The sequence below is a fragment of the Rhipicephalus sanguineus genome, chromosome 10 (genome assembly GCF_013339695.2).
Source record: "Rhipicephalus sanguineus isolate Rsan-2018 chromosome 10, BIME_Rsan_1.4, whole genome shotgun sequence".
Lineage (NCBI taxonomy): Eukaryota > Metazoa > Arthropoda > Arachnida > Ixodida > Ixodidae > Rhipicephalus > Rhipicephalus sanguineus.
The window spans coordinates 80131298-80136990 of NC_051185.1; the positions used below are offsets into that span (position 1 = coordinate 80131298).

The 5693-nt window shown below is 55.2% G+C and overlaps 1 pseudogene; it reads left to right on the forward strand.

Annotated features, from left to right (window-relative positions):
* Window positions 1–1111: 1111 nt before the first annotated feature.
* LOC125760264 (uncharacterized) lies at window positions 1112–2542 on the forward strand (annotated as a pseudogene).
* The last annotated feature ends 3151 nt before the right edge of the window (window positions 2543–5693 follow it).

Genomic DNA, 5693 nt, shown 5'->3' on the forward strand with positions numbered 1-5693 from the left:
ACTTCAGGTGTCATTAACGCACTACTCGAAATGCAGAAGCTATATATGACACAGCAGGAGCAGCTTTTAGGACTTCTTGTTGAAGCTGCAAATACGAGGGACAAGAAGGACGCTTAAGTGAGACCTGAGGTGTTTGACGGCAATTCGTCAAGCGCCACTGTATGGCTGGATTTTTACGAATATGCATGTACCAGAAACCAGTGGACGAGCGATGAAGACCGCATATTGACGCGAGGTAGGCTGGCAACCGTAGTGGCCAGCCCCTTGAAAGAGCAACAACAGGCCTTCCTACAGTTACGCAAGCGACTTCAAACAGCTCCAGTGCTGGCACATTTTGACGATACTGCGGAAACTGAGGTTCACACGGACGCCAGCAACGTAGGACTCGGAGCCATTCTAGTTCAATGGCAGGACGGCGCAGAACGTGTGACCCCTTACGCGAGCCGCAGTCTCACAAAAGCAGAGGCTAACTACTCTACCACCGAAAAAGAGTGCTTAGCAGTCGTTTGGGCCATCAGCAAGTTTCGACCCTATCTGCACGGTCGGCCATTTCGAGCGGTCAGTGACCACCATTTGCTTTGTTGGCTTGCCAATCTCCGAGATCCATCAGGCCGCCTCGCTCCTTGGAGCCTTCGTCTTCAAGAGTACGACATAACTGTCGTATACCGATCCGGCCAAAAGCATACCGATGCTGACTGCCTATCGCGTGCCCCTATTCCCGTGACATCATCTGACATGGAAGAATGTTTGCCGTTTCTTGGCTTCGTCGACGTGGTGCGGATGGCTGAACATCAACGCGAGGACACTGAGCTGCTTCCTGTCATCCGCTATCTTCAGGGAGCTGACGTTGTCGTCCCACGCCCACTCTCACGAGGACTGACGTCGTATTGCCTACGGAACAATGTTCTCTACAAGAAAAATTTCGAGAACAGCCAGGAAACGTTTCTCCTCGTCGTTCCGACGGCACTGCGTGGGGAAGTTTTACAGGCGTGCCACGATGACCCCTCTGCCGGTCACTTAGGCTGTGCGAGGACATTAGCGCGCATACGCCAAAAATACTTCTGGCCACAGCTATAGACGGGGGGCGCTAAAAGCGCGCGATGATGTAGGACGTGCTGCGCTTCGGCTCCGCTGATTTTCGGCTGGACCCACGGGCAATTTCACGGTACCCCGTCAAGACCAGCATCAATCGTTTCGGCGACTCACAGGCAACACGTGGATACCAGTGTCATCCAGGTGAACCGATTTTTAACAACTTTACGACCGATCATCACCCGACCACGTAGGCGACGCCGTTAAGCCAAACGGCGACGCCGACGCCGGGCGGCGTGGGGCCGGCTTTCCGAGGCAACATGGACGCTACGCTCACCCAGCGTGGATACGACCCTCATGCCACGACGTGGGAGACGATTACGACTTCCGAAACGCCAAATTCTGCTTCTTCACCGAGGTTTCGGAGCCAAGCTCTCAACGACGCGGTTGAACGCCGCTCGCAAGCCAACGCCAAGAAGGCGGCGTCCGCCGCTGCCCCGGCATCCGGCACGCTAGCTGACAAGACGCAGCCTCTCGCTTCGCGCGCTGTGGGACGCAAGGGCAAGGTTCTCACTAAATGGAAGCCTCGCCCGTTTCCAAAACCGAATCCGGACGACTATGTAATTGTCGTAAAGCCACGAGAGTGCATCTCATTGCATGATGCTTTCTCAGAGAACTGGTACGGGACCGCGTTTAAGGCATACCTCGGGTCTGAGCGAGCTGAGACGTTGACAGTTATTCCATCGAGAGAGCAAAATCTTATCGTTATTCACACCCCGGACCCTGACACGGCGGACAAAATCATCGGGGACTTCGCGGTAAACATCGAGCATAGACAGGTTCTGCTCAACGGGTACCTGCGACAAGATGGTAGCAATGTCTGCCATGGAGTCATCGTAGTCCGCAACACAGACGCGAAGGAGACGCTCCGAGAGAGCGTACGCTGGAGGTCTGGCACCATCGTCGAGGTGCGTAAATTTGGAACGTCGAACAAGGCGCGTGTGACCTTCGCTGGCAAGGAGAAGCCACGCCACGCTTTGTTCACTACGACACAATGCTGATCCCCGTCAAACCCTTCTACCGGACCATCCCGGCCTGCGGAAAGTGCGGTGTCGTCGGCCATCGGATGGACACTTGTCCCAACCCAAGACCGGATACATGTGGCCTGTGTGGACAGCAGGTTCCGCTTGTGGAGGAGGGGGTGCGGGCCCCTCATGAATGTGTACCCGTCTGTTCTGTGTGTGGTGGAGCACACGCCACAAACTCTCGTGCGTGTACGGCCAAGTACCGTAATTCCAAGGTGGCCGCACACCAGGGCGGAAAGTCCAAAAGGGCGTCCAAGAAACGACACAAACATCAGACTCCCAGTGAGCCACCGCGCCGGGAGGTCGCCAAGACAGACAAGCCTGCTTCTCCTACTGGAGGAATCGGGAAGCAGCCGTCAACCCCACCGCATGGCGGAACCGGGAAGCAGCCGACGGCGCAACCATGCGGCGAGGCCGGGTCATGAGCCAACACCGTCAAAAACGGAAACCAGGTGGGTGGTACGGGTAGAGCTGCCTCCTCATCCCCCCGTATCATCCCATCTTCATCACCTAACGCCGACCAAAATATTATTGCCAAGCTCCAGGCACAAATCGAAGCGTTACAGAAAAGACTAGCGGCAGCCGAGGCCAAACAGACCCAACTAGTCTCCCCTCCCCCCGCAGTAGAGGTAATGGAGAGTGAGACCGGGGCGGCGGCACCGGACGCGGTAGCCGCACTCGAGGCTCGTGTCAACACCTTTGAGGTCCGTATGGACAGCCGTATAACTGTCCTCGAAACTCAAATCTCAGCGGCCGTAAATGCCGCCATTGCTAAAATGACAGAGACCATCCCAACCCTGATAGCCCAACAAGTTGCGCGTTTCACCAAACGAGCCGGCCCATTTAAGGACGTGTCCGGCCGGTACCTTAAAACGCCTCGACGACAAATCGATTTTGAGGATGACGACAGCTGCTCCATCTCCGGATTTGAGGACACCCCCCTCCCCGCGAGTGCCAGCTCGGGAGCGCCGCCACCACAATCACTCGTTAACTCCACTGACCATGGCGGGCACCCTTAGAATTCGAAAACCCCCGCGATCCAATACGGCCACCCCCATCCAAATCACCCAGTGGAATTGTCGGGGCTTTAAGGCTTTTCCGGCTTTTCCTCGCAGCATTTCAAAACCTTTCTGCTGTGGTAGCCCTCCTGGAGCCAGGGAGTGCTGCCACACTCACAAACTATACTACGTTTCAGCAGGACCCTTTATCCTGCATCTGTGTTCACAAAGTTATACGGCCAATTTAGTTGATCTTGACCTTAAGCCAGATTTCTCGTACGTGATGGTGACACTCCTTCCGCTGCGTAAACAGGACCCGCCACTGCACGTGCTAAACATTTATTGTTCACCGAGACTAACCAACATCACATTCGCAGACCTTTTTAGCCGCGCCTTAAAGGCTGAAGGCAGGGACCCTCTGGTGATCGTGGGTGATTTCAATGCCCCCAGCACACTTTGGGGGTATGCGCGTGAGGAGAGACGTGGACGTAAGCTGGCGAAACTTATGTCCACGCTGGGCCTAACTCTTCACACCGACCCTGCCTACCCAACTCGCGTGGGTAACTCCGTGACCCGGGACACCTGTCCGGACCTTACCCTCACAAAAAACATCCAGTATGCGGATTGGGTCAACACCGAGGAGACCCTCGGCAGCGACCACTGCATACTCAACACCACCATTCGCACCCATCCTTTAGCAAGACCCTACGGAGAGGCAAAATTACCCGATTACACGAAGTTTCGGCAAATATACGCCAATTCGACACCCATTGAGGAGCAAGGATACCATGCTTGGTCCCAGCAACTGGTTTCCACTCGTCGCTCCACAGAAACACAGATTAAACTCTCGGAGGCGACTCCGGTGGTGGATAACCACCTCCTTCACCTCTGGGCGGCCCGGCGCAGCCCCGTCCGCCGATGGCGCCGGCAAAAACACAATCGGCAGCTCAAAATTCGCATTGCGGAGCTCACCCAGCGAGCAGCAGAGTACGCGGCCCAGCTCGCTGACTCTAACTGGGTGGACCGTTGCAACACGGCCGCTCGACAAATGTCCAGCCGGAGTACCTGGTGCCTCTTCCGCGCCTTAATTGATCCGACACAAACTCGAACAGAGTCACAAAAGCATCTGCAACGAGCATTTCACAGCTTCGACGGAGACACGGCAAAATTGGCATGTAAACTCCGAGACCAATATCTATGCACACAGCAAGACTCGCGAGGGCCGGCGTACTCGTATGCAGGTACCGAGAACGCGGAGCTGGATCGACTGTTCCAGTTACACGACCTGAAGGCGGCCCTAGCAAAAATGAGGCGAGGTACGGCACCGGGACGGGATAAAATTACCGTGAAATTACTTGCCAATCATCCTGACTCGGCCTACACCACGCTCCTTGCCTATATCAACTCCATTTGCATCGGGGAAACAACCCTACCAATTGAGTGGAAGACCGCCCTGGTCACCTTCATACCCAAAGCGGGCAAAGCCATTAACACGGACAACCTCCGCCCCATCTCCCTTACTTCTTGTGTGAGAAAATTAATGGAGACGATGGTGCGCGACAGGTTGTCCGCGTTCCTGGAGACCAAAAATGCATTTGCAGACACCATGTTCGGGTTCCGCCCACACCGGTCCGCGCAGGATGTCTTGCTTCAACTCGATCATGAGATCCTCGATCCAGTCGAGTATCCCCTGAATGACATAGTTGTGCTCGCTTTGGATCTGAAGGGGGCCTTTGATAACGTGACCCACGAAATTATTCTGACGCATCTCTCACAGGTGGATTGCGGCCACAACACCTTCAACTATATTAAACAATTCCTCACTGACCGACAATCATACATTCGGATTCAGGACACTGAACACGGCCCTTACCGATTAGACACGAGAAGAACCCCGCAGGGAGCGGTCCTCTCGCCCCTCCTATTCAATCTGGCAATGATGAGACTCCCCGCTCAGCTGGCGAAAGTCGAAGGCATACAGCATGCGCTCTATGCCGACGACATCACCATATGGGCGTCACAAGGCTCGGCAGGAGACATGGAGGCAAGCCTGCAGCAAGCGGCGGACATCGTGAATGACTATGCCCGTCGCTGCGGCCTTCAGTGCTCCCCGTCCAAATCGGAATTTGTGCACAAACGCCCATCGCCAAAGTGCAGCACAAAAATTTACCTCTCCATTCACAACGGACCCATACCCGAACGCGACGAGATTAGAGTACTGGGGTTCTTTATACATAAAAATCGCAGAGCAGATACAGCATTGACCAAATTGCGTAAGGTGGGGCACCAGGTGGGCCGGATGGTCCGCCGGGTTTCCAACAAGCGCGGGGGGTTACGATGCAAAGACGCCTTGCGGCTGGCGCATGCATTCGTAACCAGCCGAGTCCTGTACTCGGCTCCATACCTCCACCTACGCAAATTCGACGAGAATGCACTCGAAGTCATTCTCCGCAAAATCTACAAGCGCGCCCTCGACCTTCCTGTCAGTACCTCTAACCAGCGCCTTCTGGGCCTGGGAATGGTAAACACCTTCAAGGAGCTTCGAGAGGCGCACTTGACTAACCAATATACTAGACTC